This window comes from Bombus pyrosoma, linkage group LG10 (genome assembly GCF_014825855.1).
Source record: "Bombus pyrosoma isolate SC7728 linkage group LG10, ASM1482585v1, whole genome shotgun sequence".
NCBI classification, from domain to species: Eukaryota; Metazoa; Arthropoda; class Insecta; order Hymenoptera; family Apidae; genus Bombus; species Bombus pyrosoma.
The window spans coordinates 9,593,434-9,615,748 of record NC_057779.1 but is presented as its reverse complement, the minus strand read 5'-3'; the positions used below and the strand labels follow the sequence as shown (position 1 = coordinate 9,615,748).

The following is a 22,315-nucleotide window of genomic DNA, read 5'->3' as shown; positions in this document are numbered from 1 at the left end:
GATAATCGAGTGACTTGTAGTTTATACAATTTGTTTTGGAAACTTTTATTTCGTACATTACCGACTTCGTTGCTGCTAGGGAAGCAAATTTATGACTCGCGACTCTCGTAGAATTTTACTAACGAAATTAATTCAATTGTACAACGCGTTTGCGTCCCATAAATATTGCCACGAAAGATGTCGATGAAGTATCGACACTCCCGTTTGAACCGTTATTTTAGAAGAAATGGCTCGCTATGGGAAAAGTATGTTTTAAGGATATCAGGTACAAGGCGTGCTGGAACGTTCATAGATCATACGTTGACATTCCACTTAAATCAAACAAGTATATTATATCAGACAGGCTAATCTGTGGAAAACTTCATCTTGCTGGTAACCCTGCTATGACAGGACGGTTCCGCTCTAATGCGCTTAGTAAATTGAAAGAAAATTAAATTGATATCAGTATAATTTGCGAGACTTTAAATTAGTATGATTTTTAACGAAAACTCAATTTCTCATAGTGAAAAAAACAAACTAGTAAATTAGCTGGCATTTTTGTTTGTACCGTCGAATTTTACACATTTCCCTCCAATGATCCTTTCGTGCAACGAGTAATTTTAGCAGATTTGCACGCTTCGATACTAATTTTAACGTTCCATACGCAGATACGTTTAACACTTCATAGATAAATTGCTTCGTTGGTATATAAATCTAGTTTTCAAGAAATCTGAAAAGAAATCTCCTAATGTATGTATTTCCACTAGCGGATAACTAGATAGCGGTATTATCGATAATAATTTAGTAATAGTAAACTGCAAGGCAAATTGTAAAGAACCGTGTTTGTAACGTCGCTTCTTCTTATTTTCCAATTTACAGAATTGATAAACGTATTATACGTAACAAATGGTTGGTGTATGCCCTCGTCGCGAAAAGTCTTAATAGACCATAACGCATTAATCGACAAAACCATCGATATCAGCTATTCTGCACATACCTTCCCCTTTATCGTCCCAGAGGCAAGAATTGGCTGACGCGCGATTAATCAGTCCGCGGTATCGGAAGCAGAAAGTGAAACTGCACGGGTCCGGCCGATTATTAACGAAGCCTATCGATAACCGTATCGCGGGCCATTTGTCAGCTGGTGGCCAAAAAAGCCCGGCTACCCCGTCGTGAGCGGTTCTCACACGCGATGCAGGTCGCTAAATAATTCCGAACCGTTAATTAAACCGCGAGTTTCACGCCGGTAACGGCGCGAACGACGCTCGCCTGTATCGTAAATTAGGGTACACGCGAACGATTCTTTAATCCGCGTGGAAACGGCTACGCCATCGACGCGGATAACGAGCGATCCACGTCGAAACGCGAATCAACAAGCTGGATTCCGGTCGCGTAACACGCGCGTATCTAATTGGAGGACGGTTTACACGGAAATTCTCGTGGCTGATCGTCCGACGCCAATAAATAACGGGGCAGACGCGCGTTTCACGGGTGCGAGAACAGGCGTCGTACACGCGATGGAAATCGAAGAGGGACAAGTACGCTGGATAGGACGAAGAAGAAGAAGAAGAAGAAGAAGAAGAAGAAGAAGAGGAGGAGGAAGAAGAAAGAGAAGAAGGATTCTTTTTCCATCGTGCAAACAGAAATTCAAAGTCGAAGATCTTAGGAGGATTTATGAGTGGGCGCCGGTTGCGCGGTAGTCGCTCGGCTATCTCCAACCTAATCTCGATCCGCGTAAATCATCGATACCGCGTTTCGAGTCATGGCGCTCTTTCTCTGCCTTTTTACTTCGTTTCTCTTCGCGGCCCAACGCGGTTCGTGTAAATCATACGAAACGTAGCCGCTCATTAAACTCCGCTGTACAACTGTACATTATCGCGGCTTCGAGTAGTACTTTCTCCGCGGTGGCTCTCATCTTATCTTTATTTATCTCGTCTCTGACTCGCAACTGCGTACGTACATAGTTTGTACCTGTAAATACACGCTTCGTGTAATATGCTATGCAATAACGATTTTCAATCTTGGCGCGATGAACTCGCGGCATTAACCGGCTGTTACGGGACCGAACGTTTCAAATAATCATTATCACTGATCGAACCAACTCGTTATCGAGTAATCGTTCTTAATGATCTTTCGGGTTTACTCGAGTTTCCGTAAGCGAATCACCCAAAAGCCGTACCGAGCACAGGATTCACGATTGTTTGTACCATCTCCTTGCGACAAATTTACAAAAATAAGATACATCTTTGCGATGCTGTATATCGTATGCAGCGACTCGGACGATTGTCGTATGCGCCAATGATCTTTTCACTGGTCGGTTGTTTTCATCTCGACGAAAATGCGACAGCTTAAAGCAGAAACCGGTTAAAACGAGACCGGATAACGGAAGTCTACCGTGAACCAAGTCGAGCGGAAACTATGTCGTTCGGGGCTACCCGTGTTAGATTTTGCGTTAAAATCTGTCCGTGGATAAGAAGGTTATCCCTTGTTCAATCGAGCGATCTCTTGACCAGGTACCATCCGCTTCTTGAATCAATTGTTCCGGATTCTTCACGGCAGAAAAATCCGACCACCGGCGTGAAACGTCGTACGCCCACGCCGGCGATCGTTTTCCAACACGCGGAGAAGTCGAGTGAGCCCCGATCCGTTGCGAGGATATGCACCAAGGCAAATCGGCTTGTAACTTATAATTCCTAACGGCTCGCGAGGACCGACCAGATGCGTTTCGCTCGATAGCCGCCTCGCTGTCTATTCCCGAACACCATCCTACGGAGGACCGTAGAAACGTGCTTCGAGAATAGATGCTCCAACTCGATAAGCAGTCGTCTGCTCTTTGCTTCTAGATACCACACGTTTCTCTCGGGTTTTGCGTTAATCGATCGAAGTATATCGGGTTCCGGAAAAATTCGTTTCCTTCAAACACGACGGTCTCTTGTATCATATAAATATTACGTTGCAATGCAACATACAGAAACATGGGAAACGTAGAATGATTTTTCGTTGTGAATATCGAATTGGTTAGGCTGCTTGTAATTTAAATGCATTTAGTTCCCTGTAACATTCCATTGAATATCTTGGATACACGTTGAACACGCTGACTATTCAATGGTAATTTCAATTCTGGAAAAATGAACAGAATTGCCTGTGTGAAATTAGAAAAATCGTAATAAGAAAAATATTAGAAAGATATATTTTATTTTATTTACGTATCGTCAAAGACAGGATTATTTTTCGTACCAGCTGATACTATCCACTATTAGCTACCAGAGTTGCAATTCACTGTTCTTATATCGCTGTCGATATCACCGTATCGTAGAAACGCGTAAATTCGATGATATATCCACCTAACGACCGCTATTTACCAAATTGCATTTATACAAGCCAAACAAGAGCACACAGAACCCGTGAAATGGATAGTTTCTCCGGGCGAGTCCGATCGTTCGCAGACAGAAAACAGCAATGAATTATCTTAATCCGCCGATACGTCGCTTGTAAATGAAATCAGGATATCTGTTCCCAGGGAAAACCCTGCGGCACAGTGGTCGTCTCGGCTAGATATCGTGTACGATAACCCAGTCGCCAACAGTTTCGTCTCGTTCCAGCGAACGCGAGCGAATGCATATTAGAAAGCTGAGTCTCCGGCATTTCCTGTTCCTTAAACGTCGATTCTCGAAAAGAATGAAAAACGGAGAAAAAAATAGAAGAAAAGTAAGCGATCGACGAAGACGAAAAAGTCGTAGGACCCCCCATAGAAACAGATACCTCACTAGAGACAGAGACAGAGACAGAGACGGACAGAGAGAGAGAGAGAGAGAGAGAGAGAAAGAGAGACATCGTACGTAATACGAGAGTATCGACGCGTTTCTCTTATATATACGCGACGATATACTGCGTGAAACGAGCGTGGAAGACGGGCGTAGCGTGGAACCAGGGTGCTCGGTTACGAAGAGATCTGACACGTCGGTAAATTTCCCGTTGATCACCGGCCGCGACTTTACGGCAAACGAAACAGACCCCCGCGTCCCCCGGTGTACCGTAATATTCTGTCGAATTTACGGGGAGAAGTACGTTACGACTTTATTATGGACGCGGGCCTGGTAACCCGTGCCACACCAACAGCGCCCACCGTCTTTCCCGTCACCTTTATTTTTTACTCTCCTCTTACTACTCTAATCGTTGTTCTCCGATGTATCTTTGTGAATTTCGAATTTTTATTCACGCTCGATAGCCGAGGGAACTGAGCGCAGCTATCATGGGAAAAGAATTTGTGACCGTCGGTAGTCGAAGCGTGCCAGTAGGCGGACGTTTTTGGGGATGATGAGGAATATTTAAGCTGTTGATGCTGGATCTCGTTTGTGAGTTGACTCTACGACGATTGCCTAATTACGAAAATAATTTTCACTTTCGTATCGTTAGGAACGAACGAAATACGATTTAGAAAGCTTTAACTTTTGGAAGAATAGGGTTTGTACAAAGTACTTCGGAAAACGATGGTTATTGGAAATGCCTATATGAACGGAGCGAGTAAATAGTTTATCGCTCTTTCGTAGGAACTGCAAGTATCGAAGATCTTTGCAAATAAACGAACAGTGTCAATTACGTATCGTTCTATCTAGCCTGAGTCACGGAGGTATTCATAAGCTTCTATCGTCAACTATACGATAGTTCGGTAAATATACACCGCTCTTCGAACATCCTATTATACTTATCCTGAGAAAGAAAACATCGATCGCATAAAGTCAATATGTTCGTGACTCAGCGAGAATCGAGTCTCTAAAGATCTCATGTAATTCTTACACTTGCATATTGCGAAACGTGAAAGTTATTCGTTGCTGGATAGTCGATTATAATCGACAAATTTTTATTATAAAGGCCACCGATTAACTTGCGAACTAACGCAATTTCGCTGATGGTCAAATAGTCGAGTAATCGATAACACGTGTCAGACTTTCCACGATAAATCTGATTTTCTAAAAGGTTCACTTTCTTCGCTCGTATCGTTCCTCTAGCAAACTAACGACACGTAGGAATTGAAAGAGTTACGTTAGTACAAATCGTGACTAAAAGTACCGCGTATGCTTACTTTTCGAGCAACTAGTTGCGACGGTTGATAGCTAATATCAGCGAGAGCGCGTTTACCGGCACGACCATAGGAAACAACATTTTCAACGTCTAACAAACGATCAGCGATAAGGATCGTTATTAGTGGCGATACGATTGCCATTTGGCCGGAGGATCGAACGCAAAAATCCGACTCACCGTTGACCAGAATTTTACAAGCAGCCACATTTCAGCCAATATATCGCTCGGCGACGGTGTTTACGGTTTCCACGCTGAATACTTTCTGTTACAAAATAACGCGTTTCGTCGAAACACCGTGGCCCATTTGACGTCAAACGAGCTCTACTTCATTGGTATGCGAGAACACGCTATACCCGCGAATATCCTCGGAATATTTCGCGTTTTTCGGATGTCACTCGGAACCAAGTGGACGCGATCGTTTTTAATCCGCCTGCTGCTACTTTTGATAGCCGTAGCCTCGCTTTTTATCGTTTCGATATAAACGACAAAATAACATTCCGACGATGAAACTCTCGTGTCGCGTTTCTCAACTATTCGGTTACTTTACTTCAGGTATTTGTCCATTGAGAAGAATTCTAAAAGCAACGAATTATATAAAACGTAGCTGTATACGGTTCTTACAACTACTAGCTATTCAGGAAGAGTCTAAACGATTCGAGGGTGAAAAGCCGGCGTTTCCATTGCGTAGTAAAAAAGTGAGAAGACAGGGCGAAATTAAATTGGCCCCTTCCCAACGGCGACGGGCAGCCGCGCGATCAGCTTCTTTGCATAAAAATGGCCGCGAATTAAAGCTCCTTTGAAACTCGAACTTTCGCTAGAGCGTGAATAGTCGCATTGAGCGACAGCCTGGTTCCACGGGTCTGACAAGCGAGGGGGTGGCCGTGGCCGATTCGAATAATTTCACCCGACATTTGTACCGTGTGCACGTCCACGCGTTGAAGTCTCCGAATACGAAATTTTCGTGGCCGTGTTCAACGCGGGCGCCGTCAGCCACCGCTGCAACGCCACGCAACGCAACGCAACGTATCGCGATGATCCGATTCCATTCGATTCGATTCGAATTTCATTGTGTAGCCGAACGAATCGCGAAACGAGTGGACACACACGAGGTGTCCGCTTCGCGTACGGTGCGCGTACATCGAACGAAACGGATGCGCTGGTTAAGAAGACACGAGTGGAGAGCGCGAAAGAGCAGAGAGCTATCCAAGTCTCGAGGAAATCTGACTCCTCGTAGGCGGCTTTGCGGTGCTAAGACGTCGCCTACCTGTGGCCTGTGGCATTTATTAAATCTTATTCTGGCATCTCCTCCCTTCGTTCTTCCTCGTCTCGGGTTACCCCGAGGGACGTATCCACGCGACATTCCCAAGACGTTCCTACTAGGTCCGCGAGTCGTTCGATTTCACTGTCCTTTGTTGGGCGATTTATTAGAGACCTTTCCCTTTTCGTTCTGCGACTGCATTTTTTATTTCTTACCCCTGTCTATTTTTTCCCTCGCGATATCGAGCTCGCGATCCAGCCACCTGCTCGTTCGACGTCAGACGACGTTTCGATTAAAAGACGCGGCTCGATTCAGGAAATCTGCGAGATCGTCCGGGGAGGAGAAAGTCTTTCTTCGAAGCGAGAGGCGGAAGACGATTCAGGGGCGAGGAACTTTATTAAGTTCCCCGTGAAAAGTCTCCCTTCTGCGCTACTGAAAGAGGATTCGTGGGAGAGAGCAATATCTCGGTATAATTCGTCGACATAATTTCGAGACAGCGATCGTACAATCCGCTAAATAAAATCTAACAGATCCGGTGTATTAAAAGACGTTGTAACGCGAAACTTTCGTCGCGACAGTTAAAGAAGATGACTATGTAGAAAATTTGGAAACGTAATGTTATGTAACGCGTACAGTATAGGCGTAAAAATGTTCAACGATAGTTATTCAAATTATTATTCGGTGAGTCGATATGCGCGTATCGCATAACCCACGAACACGCATACCGACTGGAAAAAGCATAATACCTTTCGAACAAGATGGAGGAGGACGTCTCCTCTTGTTCCTGATAGATAGGCAATCTTCTTTATTTTCATAATTTATTCCACGTCCGTGTAGCTGTCAATGCAGCGACGAACGGACGGATCTCACGGATAAAATAACCGTGGCCACGTTTGAAACACAGAGTGGTTGCGGTGGTTGGTCGAGAGGGCGATCCTCGTTCATCATCCTCGTGCGCGACAGAGCTCGCCGTTCGCTCGTGCGTGCTCAGAAGATCGCCTACAGTGTTTGCAAACTTCTGTAAAACGTCCCTGGGTGGAGAGACGTCGCGTACGTTCTCTCACGTGGCGAACAATAGAGAGGAAGCTCCGTTTCGGGTGCGGGCAAGAAAGGAACAAGTCCATTTCGAGTGAAATACGCGCGTAACTGCGCCTTTTTTCGGGGAAGCTCGAGCGAGAAATGGTGTCCAGAAACTGGTTGAGCCTGAACGGAACCCCGCAGCGTCGGTCTATCGGTCATTTAAGCCTCCCTTTCTGTCTCTACCATCTTCCTCTCGCTTCTTTTTCCCTTCTTCCTTTTCAGAACCTTCGAACTCCGAAGCCTGTAGTCTGGAGTGGAAAGCAAGGATGACTCGACGTGGCCGCTACTTGCACGAGTCCGCGTTTCGAAACGAAACGTAGAGTGGCTTGGCCCGTAACTTAATCGCTGTATCTGAAGAATTCTTGTCACCGTTGTATGTAACTGGCGGCTCGAGGCTCGTTGTCGAAGCTTTTTTTCTCACCGAACTCTCGCCGCTGTAATAGAGAAAGAAACGACGGGCGCTTTCGTAACCCGCGGTATCGCTAACCATAAGCAGATAACGAACGACACCGTTGGAACGCTCGAGCGTTAAACCGTTACAATAGAAAGCTTAAAAACAGAGAAAGAGAAAGACTGTTGTAAGAGAGACTGAAATGAGAACGGATGGAAAAAGAGAGGGAAAAACAGACAGCGTATCTCGCGTGTATGCAGTATGCACCTGGATCGCGTTCCTCGTTGCACCGATATGGTCGCGTTATCTGTCGGTCCCGACCACCCGGCCGCGTCGTCGTAGTCGTCGTCGTAGTCGTCGTCGTTGTCGTCGTCGTCGTCGTCGTCGGTCAGCGCACCACACACCTTCCACATATACACGTGTACGCGTGCAATAAGCGAAACAAGCGTGTACACCGTGGAAGATAGGTCGCAGGAAGTGGTAATCTCACGATGGAGTATAGCGCAGTCGCTTAGACGCGATTCTTTCTTCGCGATGCGGCTGGACGCCTGGATTAACTCGCTCGTTAGTCCGGAACGTGGAATCGTCATTCGCACGGCGAAACAATAACATGGCAGGAAGCTACCGGGTAACGCGTGGGAGCGATTAAGAATCGGGACTGGAGGGTTAGAGGGGAAGGGGACAGGGAGGAGAAGGAGGACGGTCCTGATTCAGACAGGATCCTTGTAGCTCCTTCTCGCCGTTTTTGGACGAGGAGCGAGCGAGTAATTCGCGACGATCGATTCGGCGAGTCGGTAAGCTAATTTCACGTCGAATAAAAGCGTCTAATGCCAGCCAAGGGAAAATCCGTTTAGCTTAGCCCAGGCTTCTCAAGATAAATTGGTTTCGGGGGATTTCTAAAGCGGCTCCTACGGCGCAGGAAGTTCGAGGGTGCAGAAGCGAGAGATCCTTTGTGACTTGGGAGGCCTCTCTCCCCGGAGATTCCTCCCAGTGACGACGAGCATGCCGATGGAACGCCTGGACGCCGTGAATGTCAACCAATGTGACCCAACAATGGTCTGTGCTTAGGGTTTCGAGCTAGGAGGGAGAAGAAGAGTCGTAACTTCTCCATACCTCGACAAAAACCTGTATTTCCGACCTGCCGTGCCGCTTCTGAAGACTTCATCCCGATAGACCTCGCTCTGTCACGCGTTGAAAAACACGGGAAAACAGAATTTCCTTCCCTCCCCTGCCACCCATTGGTCCGCTCTATTGGTTACTCTATTTGGTTGTAAAGGCACGGCGATCGACGAGGCTTCATCGAGAGCGTTACATGTATAGGGAAACTTGATGTTACTCATGGGAAAGGAAGGTGGTCATACGTGATTCAGCGTTATAGGAATTCTATTGTTCGTTCCGTTTTCAGAGATAGCGAAAAATCAAACGAACAGCGAGTTTTTTTACATCGAATGCATCCTGCTGAAAGTATTCAGGCACTCTATATTTCTTCGCTCGCTTCTGCGTCCAAATAGAAGAACCAACTTTAGAACTTCTGTTGGTAACGAAGAGCTCTGTTTCGGCGAGTCTATAGTCGTTGTTCTGAAAGACTTCGTAGAAACCATTCTGGTTGAGACAGAGACGAGAAAGCAGCGAGTTTCCTTGCTCTTTCGATCAACCATTCTGTCGTGATGTAAACGTTAAGCGAGAAGACTGGTGTAACGTCGACGTATGTACGATATACGTCTCCTTAATAGGTATGGCGACACGCAGAAAAAATTAAACGAACCTCGATAATCGTTAGGAATTTCATCTTCGATGGTCTGACAGCGGCAACAGCTCGTAAATATGCTCTGACGTTACGGTAATAACTTCATCGGTTACGTGTAATTGAGTTTCTTTCTGATCTACATTCGCAGTAGCGAATGCATACTTTGGCGACCGCATTTGGGAGCGAAACTGAACGCTTGCCTGGGCAGGTGACTCTCGCAAATCCAACCGAAAGAAGGAGGAAGGTTGAGTGCGATCGAGATGCCGATACCTGGCACATGCGAACACGAACTCGTGCGTATCGATATCTGCCCGAACAATCCATAAAGATCGGTTTCAAGTTTCGTTCGGCGCTTTATCTCATTCGGCACGCTTGAAGTTCACTTCAAGTCCCATTTCCAAGAATCGGTGGGCGCTACTGTAACATATATCGTGATCCATAAACGAAGTTCGATTCTTTTGTCTCGTCGTGGCTTGCCTCGGTGACCCCGCAAAAATCACGTTCGTTTGCGCAAGTTCCTGGCTTTCTGCCGGCGACGAGGACGCACGAGTATCGGCGGTAAAGGCGTTATTATGGAAACTTTCGCTTTGACGCTCACCCTCGGTCCGGTTACCCCCGCTTTCGGCGACGAGAAAGAATGAAATTGAATCCTCGGAAAGGAGCGCGCCGCCACAATAAAGTCGCCGAGGAAAATCCGTCGTAGACGTCGATCGCCGTTCGGGAAATCGATGGATAGAAGCGAACAAATGATGAAAAAAAAAGAAGAAGAGGAAGAGAAGAAGGAAGAAGTTGCGCGAAAACTTTTCCACCGGGTCTCTCGCCGTCTCTCTTCGTTTTCTTCCGTTTGAGTTGCCATCTTCTTCTCTCTTAAATTATTCGTCGCGCGGAAAGTAAGGGTTTTCTGCGGCGAACTGCTCGCGGTCCATTCGAGCGGCGGAAAAAACGCTTTTTAGCGGAGGTCGGCAAGTCTATTCGTGCCAGTGACTCTTAAAATTTAAGTTCGACGGCGAATTCTAGCCGGGGCATTGTTGCCGCCGGAACAATTCTTCGTTTCTCTCTCCCCTCGCCAGCCAGAGACTTTTCAGCTAGACGTTGGAAAAACTTGTGCCCATTGTCCGCGGGAATCTTTCCCGCGTCGGTTCGTTAATTAATATCCTTCCTTTCTTCGATAAATCGTATCGGGGTGAGCGAACGAATCGCCGTGCTCCGCTTCTCGAAAATCCAGGGGTCGACTGACTCTCGCTCGAATTGCTGAACCTTGTTGGATTTAATAAGGAGCGTAAGGCGAACCGTTGGCAGTTTTCTTTCGCTCGAGTCCTTGGCAAGGGGCCATAATCGACACGCGGAGAGACTTGCTCGATTACTATATTACAGCCTGCTGCTATGAAAGTACTCGGATAATCTGAGATACCTTGTCGTGATAGCGCGTCGTGATCGAGATGCGTGGAACATACTACAATCGTCTATGTTTTTATTCGCCGCGAATATAAATTGATAGAACGTAATTTTAGCTGCGGAGGTTACACCTATCTCGCCTGCTGTATCTCGCTCCGTTTTACATGCGCGTGATCGTGGCTTTCTTGTATCGTAATTTGTCATTTATTTAACGATATTACAGACTCGACGAGTTACAAGTTGTGCAATTTTATGCCCAATAGAACGATCGATCGACTTGTCATTCGTGAAGCTTCGTTTCTTTTTAACCTTGGTGTTTGGCGAGAGAATTTTTTGGTACTACGCAAGAGAATTTAAGCTAGCTTCTTTAATTAACTTGTACGTATTGTGTTCCTATATTATGTATGTTCAATTTAAGAAACAACGTTTGCAAAGATCTTATTTTCTTCTACTTCTCGATTTACGAAGTCGATCAATCTGCTTTCTATACAGCTCATGCATACGATCTCGATACACGCTAAACCGTTTGATTCCGTGAAACTTTCGACCAGCTCCTTGGAAGCACCCGCAGACGGAAGGCCATAACGAAACTACCTTGCTCGTACTCGAAATTGCAGTCGTCATTGTCGCGCTCCTTACATCGGGGTGGCGCGAGATCGTAATCAGAACGAAACCTCTGTCGTCGTTCGACGTTCCTATGCACCCGTGCTCGTCGCATTGCGGGGAAAAAAGCTACCCTCAGTTTCTGCAGCTATTCCGGGAGCGCCGGGGAAAGTATCCGTGGCCCGAGGGCTCCAACTTCCCTTTCGTGCCACAGAGACGCCGAGGACACGGCGCGTTTACAACAGGGGACACCGTACATTCTCTAGAACTCACTCTGCTGGTCGAATAGGCCGCGAACCTTCACGGTACTTTGCGGACAGCTTAACGCGAAACTAATTGATTTTCTAATATTTCTCTTACGTCTTATATAATTAACGATGGTAATTGATACAGAATGTCATTGATAATTGCTTAAGAATATGTAGGTTAGGTGGGCTGAGAGGATTAGTTACGCTAGAGGCGGATGTCGAGATCGTAGGCAGTTAAGTATTTAGATATTCAAATGAACTTCGGAGAATGTATTACATTCATCGTAGAAAAAAGTTCATCGTAACAGATACGTCCAATTATCTCAGTCACGCTACAATTCAAAGAACTCATTGTTGGGGAACGAGCCATTCCTGTACGACGTATACAGGGTGTCCGGTAGGCGATCGACAAGGAAGTAATTCACTCTAAATAGGTAAATTGAAAACGCGGCGATCTATCCGCGAAGAAACGTGGCAAGCGTTCGATTTCCACGAAAAAAAAAATGAATTTGAATATTGAAAAGCGCTGTCATTTCGAGTATAACGGATTGAACGCATTTGCGTACGGGATATTTATTAGAAGAAATTATGTTACGCGATGTTATCAGCTAACGGTAATTTTATAGCGTGCAAATCAGTAAACACGCTGTACGATAATGCACGATAATACACGCGATATGAATAATAACAGATAACCAGCGTGTATAACCAGCCCGTTGCCGGGGTCGCGCTAGAAGGCAAGGCAGAGGGCGCGACGTAACGAGGAAGGGCGATTAGCATTTTATTGGTGTCGCGTCTTGCAATAGCTTTGGGCAGAGAAATAAACGAGGGAGGAACGTTAAACTTCATCGTCCATCGGACACGCCTTGTCGCTGCAGGTGTGCTCCGCTAGGTCGTTATTTATTGCACGGGCCCTCGCAGCCACCTACAACAAGGCTGTTTCGTTATTTATACGTTGGACGCGATGCTCATTTTTGCACTCGCACGGTCCACGCTCGCGGAATTTCGTCGCCAGATCTCTCGTTGGGAACACGCCGCACGGTCGTCCATCTGTACGTTTCCAGCGTAGCTGGAGGGATCGCGTGTGGACCAGGACGACGCGTCTTACACACCGCGTGAAACCCTAGATGGGAATTGTTCGGCTGCCCCTTGGCGTGTCCTGCGAGTCGCTGGTCGAAGATACTCGATCTTGATAGGAGGTAGGTCCCGAGGAACCGGTCGTGACTGTACCTACACGAGACATCATTAATGCCACCGTGGAACGAGCGCTCCGAAACGAAAATCGTCGGCCGTGGCCGGGAAGGGTGACTGCCGGGTGCCTCCTCGGGCCGCACGATTTCTCTGTCTGCCGGGCAGCAGGCCGGGAACAGAGGAAAAAGGAGCAAACCGGTCGCGGAACGAGGCGAAACCTCTAGGACGATAATTAGCGATCGAGGGTCCCGGGGAAGACTCGGGCCATCTCGTTATCCACGCCACGGCGCCCAGCGTGACGTCACCGCGCGTGTGGTGACTGGCGACTGCCGCAAGAGGGTATAAGGTGGTACGCGTCGCGTGCACACACGTATACGCGTAAACAGGTGTGTGCATGTACTCGAAGCTGGCGTTCGCGCGAACTACGGCAGAAAGGAGCGATGCGAAAGGAGCGGTGGGAGAAAGTAAAAAGGAGAAAGGAGAGAGAGTCGAAGTAAGATAGAGGAAGAGAGAGAGAGAGAGAGAGAGAGAGAGAGAGAAGAGCAGAGTCCAAATACACGTCCGAACTGACTCTTCTTATACAGGGTATATGGCGCGAGCGTATATACATAGAGAACGGGAGAATCCTACGCTTGTGTAAAGTATCCAGCGTCAGAGTGCGGAGACAGGGGAGACGCGAGGCTCGCCGAAGCGTTCCGAACTCGACCGAAAGGGATCTCCCACTCTGGACGCCGACACGGTCGGAGCTTCGCTTTCGTGTTTCCTCGGTTGCATTCACGTCAGTGCGTTCTCGACCGATGTTAGGGGTGGTTCGTGCCCGGTACGGTGACTCGCACGTGTATCTATACCGCATCGCGTTTGTGCCTCGTAGTTGGCTGTCGAACGAACGAACGAACGAACGAACGTGTACGTACTTATCTCGCACAGCCAGTCCGGGAGCGTGCGCACGAAGGAAAATATTTGGAGATACGTGGGTCCGGTGTCTTTGTGCGTGGATGGGAACGCGGACGTAGGGACGTAGCGCGCGTTGTGTGATCCGCTGCCGTGTGTAAGCATTCGATTGCTAGCCGTGACACACGTTACCCGTGCACCGTGCATACGTTTACAGAGCTGATTTAGAGTGGCGGGCAGCACTGTGTGTATATAGTGTGTAGACGCGATTCCGACGGACGGAGGTTAGTCGTTTGGTGGCGACCAAAAAAGAGTAGAGCGCACGAGCAGAGAGGCAGTCCGGAAGGAGCGTCGAGGTCTCTCGTACAGAGTACAGAGTAGCTGAGTGGTGTTTTCTGGACTTTGTACTAGCTGAGCTATTCCGTTTTCGTTCGCCTGATAATGGATTAATTTTCGCCGGGGCAGTTCACCCCGGCGGCAGCGTAGTCCGGAGCAAGAGCACGCAGTATCGCGGCAGCAGCACTCAGCGATAAATCAAGGTGAGATCCGGCTTTGTTTTCGAGAAGGGTGTTCCGATAGCCGGCCTGCCATTGACCAGCCTCCTCGGCGAACCGTTTCACGTTCTCCTTTTCTTCCGTTTCGCTCTATCCGTAGCCGGTATACCCGCGATTATCTCCGTCCCTCCACGGCCACGCTGCAAACGAGCATCCACGAGCATGCAGCATATATTTTGCGGCCTCTCGCTTCCGTCTCTCTCTTTCTATCTTCAGCCTTTTCGATCCTCTCTTCTTCTTTTCCTCTCTTGGTCGGCTCGCGCGGCTCTCCACGGACTCTTCTTCTCTTCTCGCGCATAGGGACCAACGAGAAACACATGCACGCAAACTGCCGAGCCACCCTACGCTCTCTCTTTCTCTTCTTTCCTCGCTCGTTTCTGCATTCTGAATACCGAACGACACAGACCTTGCTTCCAATTCCCCTTCTATTTCATTCTTCCGATGCCTGTATAGCCGAATCTCTTTCCCAAAACCCTTCTCTCCCTGACTCTCTCTCTTTGGCTGTTCTTTTAACGTAAACGCCCGCCGATCCTCTTTTCTCGTGTCCCTCTCCCGCGAAATCATCCATGCAAATCGCGACCGATGGTTTTGGTATACACCGAGGGGATACGGAGCTGCTCGGTAAACGAGGCAGTCCGAGGCCTTTTTCGAAATACAGCAGACAGTGCGCGCTGTCGCAACGACGCTTACGGTTATGCCGATTCCCGCTTGTATCTACCATTGTCTCGTACCGTATACGTATTTACGCATAGTCGACTATTTGCGAGTACAAATCGGTTTGATCACAAATTGAGACGAACAGCTACGCGTGAAACCGGTAGAAATATGGTTTTTAATTCGATGGAGCGTGAAATGATCTGGACAGTTCAAGAGAGGAGTCAAGGTTAGCGCATAGTTACTCTTATTATGTTACGTTTGTTACACCGTATTCCTTTTTTTAATATGTATATGTATATATAGTTAAAAGAAAGATGCTTCTTTACGAGAAGAATGAAAACTCGCATATTTACGAACGCGCACGATCCGGTTTAAAGTGATACTTCCGACTGTTGCAAAATAATCGTATACCTTATCTTTATGATCGCGCGATAGAAATTTTTCTTTGAGAAGGAGGCGCGATCGTTTAGTTTCCGGCTAAATTCCATCGATTCCGATCGTTTGAATCGTAGCAACTTTGTATAGGACGCAACATCCCGTAGAATAATTCTTGGCAGCGTTGATATTCAAAAGATTAGTTTGGTATTCCAACGCGAACGAGTCGAAAACAGAAAAAGATGACATTGTGAAAGGAAACAATCGTGAGCTTGCTGAAAAGAAGCGAAAGTGCCCGGTGTTTCTGTCAGGATTCGAAGGCAAAAGAAAATCGCCGTGGAACGTGTTCGATCTTCGCGCTGTGTGGCCACGTGACACGCTGATTTTTGTTTCGGTAACAAGCGCGTCGAATACATTCCATCTGTCCGTTGTTTCCAACAGTCGATGTTTTACTCTAAATTGCTCCGTTTCCAACACTTGCCGATCGTGGAAATTTCCTGAGTTACCGTTTTTTAGTCGCGCGATTTCCTCTATGCGAGTAATAAGGCTATATGTGAAATGTGAAAAATTGTGAAAATTTCTACGCGCACAATGAGCGAGTATCGACGCTATCGCGATTCCCCGCTTATCTGTAAGGTCTCGCTTTCTAAAATCGGAATTGGGTTTGCGGTGAGTCATTTTTAAATTAATAGATAAGTGAATTCTTGTGATTTATGACCATTATCTTATTTACCGTGTTTTTGCTCGCGGATAAGATTTTTATGCAGCTGTCCGTTTCTTACCGTTAGCGTTGATAGGAATAAAGATCGTAATATAATAATAGTATAAGAACGTTAAATTCTGTGTAGACGTTGTTTCTGATTGTTTTGCAATCTTAAAAAGAACGCAACGTAGAAACACAAGATTATCATAGTCGGTATAATCGTTAACGACGTCGTCGACTAGCTGTTTTATACGAAAATTGACGTGCATTTTAAAACCGTGGAATTATTTCCATATAATTTCGAGTTCTTCCTTTTAGAAAGATTTACGTATTTTAGGAAATTTAATCTAAACTTTGATTAATTCGCTGATACCCGAAAGGTCAAGGAGTATCGAACAATGATGTAATAATAACTTAGTGAATTTTGTGTTTTAATGTATTTTAATAATTGCGCAAGTCGATGCGTATACAAGCAGGCGAGTATACTCGTGGCCGGTCGACAACATTTGCGCGTGAAAATACGAGTATGCTCGCGACGGGTCAACAATGTGTTAACACATCGCGAACCGCGGGTCTTGTCGCTAGTTATTTTCAGATGCCAGGTATTCTCGTAGCGCTTCGTATATTTAAATTACTTGTTACATAAATTTGTGGGGGATTTTGTTAACGTGCTTTAGAACTACGCAAGAATCTATTACGAAATATGCAATTTACGATCTTAACTCCTACTCGTTTAATTCGACTAACAACCGTTAAATAATTATTACCTTAGTCTGGAATTATTAGTCAACCGTTATTTGTTTGTCATCTTCCTGTCTATTATACGACAGACGGAGTAAACCGTGCGAACATTTTGACATTTAGAATCGTGTAAGTTATTAATTGGACGATTAGCTTTCGACGAAGGTAATATTTTATAATCCTAGTTATGGAAGCATACGACCATCGCGAGGACTAGAGAATTAAGTTACAGCACGAGAACTCGAGAATCATCTTCCTCTGTCGTAAAACTACTTAATTAGAAATGTTTAATATTCAAAGCTGTTCGATAAATCGATAAATACTCTTAGAGATATTCAAACTCCATTGTAATTTATTAATAGTACGTATATTACTTCTTCTTACGGTACAAATTTACGGTAGAAGAAAAAGAATGGTTTATAGAAATCTATCGATCCCAATGGCGAAAATAAATTTGCAAGTTTTTTTTTTTTTTTTTTTATTCAATAATTTCAATTCACAATTTGTCCAATTTGGACATTTGGTGAATTTTTTTAGCCGTTTGATTACCGCGTGGGTGGCTACCCCCAGCGGGGTACCACATCTTCCTGTTTGTTAGGTTGTATCCTTTGTGCAATTTGCGAGTGTTCGAGCAATCAGCTAAACGAAAATGACAAGGTAACACGCATCTCGTGCATTTACAACCCCATCGAGAACGTCTAATTCCTACGTTTCAATTAAACCCTCGTCAAGATACCACGCAAGAACGTAACAGCCCGTAGCAATCAATCGTCGAGCGAGAAAGAATCGCGTTTCTCGCGGTCGAGTTGGTTACGTGACGCGAAGTCTGGCTGCTGTTATTTGCATAAACGTAGGTTCGACGTGCATAGACGTACATACACGCGTCCTTGATAGAAGTCCTTATTCGAGTCGTAGTCTCATCGCGTATGAATAGCAGGTACGCAATTACGAGAGCGCACAGATGTCATCGGCAAACAAAGTTGACGAGGCTGGTCGTCTCGTCCAGGGCACCGATCGTCAAAGAGGGGGAAGATCAGCGCTAGAACTCCGGATGCAGTCATTTTGAACGTACTTCTCTTCTTTTTCTTCCTTGTTATCTCGATATTCTTATTCCTAGAACATTCGCACTTGCGACGACTTCATATATCTTTGTTGAAATACCGCACCTACAAAATTTCCTACTTTTGTTCTTCCTTTTCTCCATTTTTTTTTTCTTTTTTAGAATTCGAACGATCTTCAATTTGCGTGAAACGTGGTAAAATATAATACGCAATAAAGAAACAATTCGTTCGCTTATTTCGTTAGAGTCCACCGTATTCGTAATTTGAAATTATCTATTTGTTTGATCTCTCTTGTTTCCTCCAAATTATTGTATTTTTGTTGTTACCACGGGCATGTAGTTTCCCAGAGATCTATCATTCTATCCTTTGCACGCATTTTTATCCTCGATTGTTTAATGTGAACCTAGCGAAAGGTATTATCGAATATGATTCGATGAAAGAGTAATATCAAAGATACGGTGCAAACTCCGAAAGCAGATCGTACGTGGTAAAAATGACCGCAAATGGAGTTGTACGATGAAACTGTCAGGTTGTAGCGCCAACGATGCGAAAACGGTTCCTTCGTGTGTCGCAAGTGGCAACTAATACTCTACCGCTCTGTACCCTAACGGCGTACCTGCTGGTATTTTCGTATCGCCGATCGTGAAACGAACCGTGAAAACGGCAACCGAGAAAAATGGGCAAAGTCGTTAGACCGAAAGACACCGTGAAAGCGAGGCGCCCACAAAAGAAATTCTCCTTTTTCACTTTTTTCCCCGGCTGATTTGGCCGTGCTAATTGAAGCTGGATTATCGGCCAACCGGTATATAAATAAACGCTCTTCTGATATTCCCTTTGATGGGAAATGGTCGCAAGTCGATTGTCGAGCCTCGGAGTATCAAATGCACGTGTGCTTGGTGAGTTATTAAATAGATTCTCTTTAAATAGCAACCATATAAATAGACTTTCTTCGGTCTCTTTGATTCGACGTCTTAGATGCGGTGTCTACCGTTGCCGTGCGTATATTTATTCGAAACCGAGTTTCCGACTGCGATATTTGCTACTGGAAAGTTTCAAACTTGTTGTATATCGAGTATTACTTACGATCTGTTTGACGAATCAAACGTTTATTTCCAACTTTTATCGATTTCTCGATCAAGTTGCGCAAACCAATTTTCCTCGACTCCTGTTAATCCTCTTCGCGCGATTTCCATATTTCTGATAATTATACTTTAAGGAATTCTGCGAAAATACTGTTTGTATGTTCTCAGATTGGCCTTAAATTTCAGCGTTTCATAGTCGTGACAGTCGCGCCTCGTACTAGACTACCGATGTTTCTATTTGTGCGAAAGTCGATTCAAAAGATTGAATCTACATACTTTCTTTGCATGTTGCGTATATTCTGAAAATATGGTACCTTGAAATCTCCCATAAACGCATGAAAAATTCGCAGTCTACTCGTTACAGCGTTGATCAAATTCCGTTTAACGCACACGATATACACGTACGAGTTTCCTATCAGGAATAACGTTCGAATAATTCTGCGAGCCACTGTATCATTTGGCGGATACCTCTCAGCACCCACGTAAAAAGAACGATCGTTTCAACCACCTTTCTGGATGCCGTACGGTGACAGCAACGTGCACGCTCGTTTTTCGAGTTGACACCAGTTGGAGAGTGGTTGGCGGGTGCGTAAAAGGCGTGCGAATCGCGCGAGAAATACTGAGAGACCTATGGTCGCGTCGACGCGTGAGAAATGACGGGCGGGAAAGCGTGCAAAGGTAAACTAGACGGCACCGAACCGGGACAGCAATAATTAGTCATGTTGCTCGAGACGACGATGCCAGTTGCCAAGCCAATAAGAAGTCGATCCTCGCTCGTTTCTCGTGATATATCGCCACCCAGGTGGGCGATGTCGCGTCGTCGACGTCCTTTTGGATCGTTTCAGGAAGCAAGGGACAACGGGATGAATACGTTCTTCGTAACTACCTCGTTCCGCCCGTTAAACGCAGCCACGTTTCTGGTTAAAATATAGGCTTCTCGGAGCACGGTCCACCGAGCAGTTGAATCGACGATGTTTCGAGGTTACGCAGAAAGTGCAGCGTTGCTTTCAATGGAATCTCTCGATGAATCGTTGCCAGATACGAATTAACGTTGTTGAGATAGAGCGCAGTTTCATACATTGGATATTGATATTTTGTAGGAAAAACGATAGTTCGTTGTGTGCGTCTAGCATTCTGGCCGATTATCGTACAAATTTTCTATAATTAGTTTTCTATACGATTTCATCTTTTTGCAAACTTCTGTACGGTCGAATTTACCAAAGGCCGTAAAAGATAACTACGATTTACATATTCTGTAGTTTTATTTAGAACGATATTATGTACGATTGTGTACGGATTCCTTAGACTTTTCTAGTTTCTAGGCTTCTGTGGTGTCGTTAACCAGAAACGACAAAATCGCTATTAAATTTTGTCAACGGAATATCGCGTTATTTTATTGAATAAAACAGTACGATAGAAATTTCCTAGTAAATTAAATCATACGTATACATAGGCAGCTACGTAGTAGGTAAATCGTTATTAAACCCTACGTTATAACAAAAGCTTCTGTAAACTATACCGCATACTCTGCGACGATGATAGCTGTTGTACAACAACTTGAACAGCGAAAAACAATTGTCAGCTAATTTCATATTAAATTTCACTTTTATATCAGAAACTCTGAAACCAGAATAATTCAATATCACCACACATGTCTGGTTTCATGTCGGAGGCAAGCGTCGACATCCGCCAGAGGCGTAGTCGTTTTCCATCCGAGAAAGTAACGTAATGCCGGGCGACGATAATTAACGCCTGCACACGCCGGTTTGCGTGGCTCGACGAGGCTCGTAATCTGAAGCTTGTAAGTACGCGGGCGCGTTATCGCGACAGGGAAGAGGAGGATGCCCGGGTATCTGATAGAGAGGCGATATTCGAGTTCCGCGACGGGAAGAGAAACGCGACTTTACGCGGGTTTATCGTGCCGCGTTTCCGTTCGAACGACACGCAGGAATAAATATCGGGCGAGATTTGGCGGCGAGACGCGCGCGTGCGCCAGGCGAAGAAAAAATATACGACCGCAAATATCTACGTCGCCTGGTGCAAATTTAACGAGAGCGCGGAGACTCGCTGGAAGGCAGGAAGGAAGCTGCCGCTGCCACGATAGTCGTAAAAAGCCGGAGAGATAAACGACGCCAAATCTTCTTTTCCATCCTCCGCGTGTTTTCTCTTTTCTCCTTTCTTTTCTTTTCTTTCCTCTTCTTTTCTTTCTTTTTCTTTTCGTTTCTTCTTCGGTGGGGAGATTTGATCGAACGAAGTCCAAGACAGCTCCGTTTTTAGCCTCGATTACGCGCTAGCTGTCGAGGTCGCTGTTGGAATAATTGCTGCTCCGTAGATTGTTCGAACGAACGATGCTTTTTTAGAGCGAGCAATGGTCGATCGATTTGTACGTCTGCGCGCACACGATGGACGAGAGAAATATTTTTCATTTGGAAAGTTTCGATAGACACGTTCGTTAACCGGTGTCCCATTGGCAAAGCTGTCCTTCTCGTCTTGATTCGTTGCCATCCTCTCGAACATCTTTAAGATGTTGGATCATCCTACTATTATTCATCCTATTCGCACTTTAAGCTCCATTTTCTCAGATATATTCGCAAGGTTTGTTATATCTTTGAATCTAACAGGTTGTTCTTATTTTAACTAGGTCGTATTGAAATAGCTTTATTCTTTCTCCCCAATGACCTTCGATCTTTCCCTTCTGATAACTTTCGATCGAGGAATTTGCTCGAAGCAAAGTCGAAAAGCTGATGCGTGACTTTGGGTTTGGTTCAGTTTGCTTTGACTATTCCGCTTAATCACATTTCTGGAGATATATTTCGGTCAGAGTTTTCAAGATTTACTCCGAGAAATTAAGAGTTGTGCCATTGCCTTGCCACAAAGATCGAGTGTTCTGTCGATTTGGACAATTGTGAAAAAACTTGTTACAAAATATAAATATATCGCATGCTCTTTTAAAGAAACAACCGTTTCTCCTTGCGCGTATTCGTTATCCCTATATGTACATACACATGGAACCACGTGATTACACACGAGTGTTTTTCACTGGAGCGTAGAAAGCTACAACAACGCCTATGCTCCCATAACCTGTTACTCCTCGTTCCAACTTTCTAGCTTCCATTTGTCATTTTCTTCGACGTCTCTTTTTCCCCTCTCTGTGGTTCGACCGGGTGGTGTTCCCGCGTTTTTTCGCCGGGAATGGACCGATCGAATCGAACGGGCGCCGCGTGTGTCCCGTCATCGTCCGTGGACGGGAGGACGAAGAAAAGAAGCCAGGGCACGA

General features: G+C 45.6%; 1 protein-coding gene across 5 annotated transcripts in view; it reads left to right on the top strand.

Annotated features, from left to right (window-relative positions):
* Nucleotides 1-22,315, top strand: part of LOC122571461 (frizzled-2-like) — a 127,913-nt gene that overhangs the window by 61,079 nt on the left and 44,519 nt on the right. For 2 of the 5 annotated variants that reach the window (XM_043735211.1, XM_043735215.1), the window contains exon 1: nt 13,770-14,404. The exons of 2 other annotated variants lie outside the window; for them this stretch is intronic. The gene's annotated coding sequence lies outside the window, so the exon portion shown is untranslated. Of the gene's footprint in view, nt 1-13,769; nt 14,405-15,278; nt 15,303-22,315 lie in introns of those variants that run through there. One more of the 5 variants, XM_043735216.1, reaches the window with a different exon arrangement.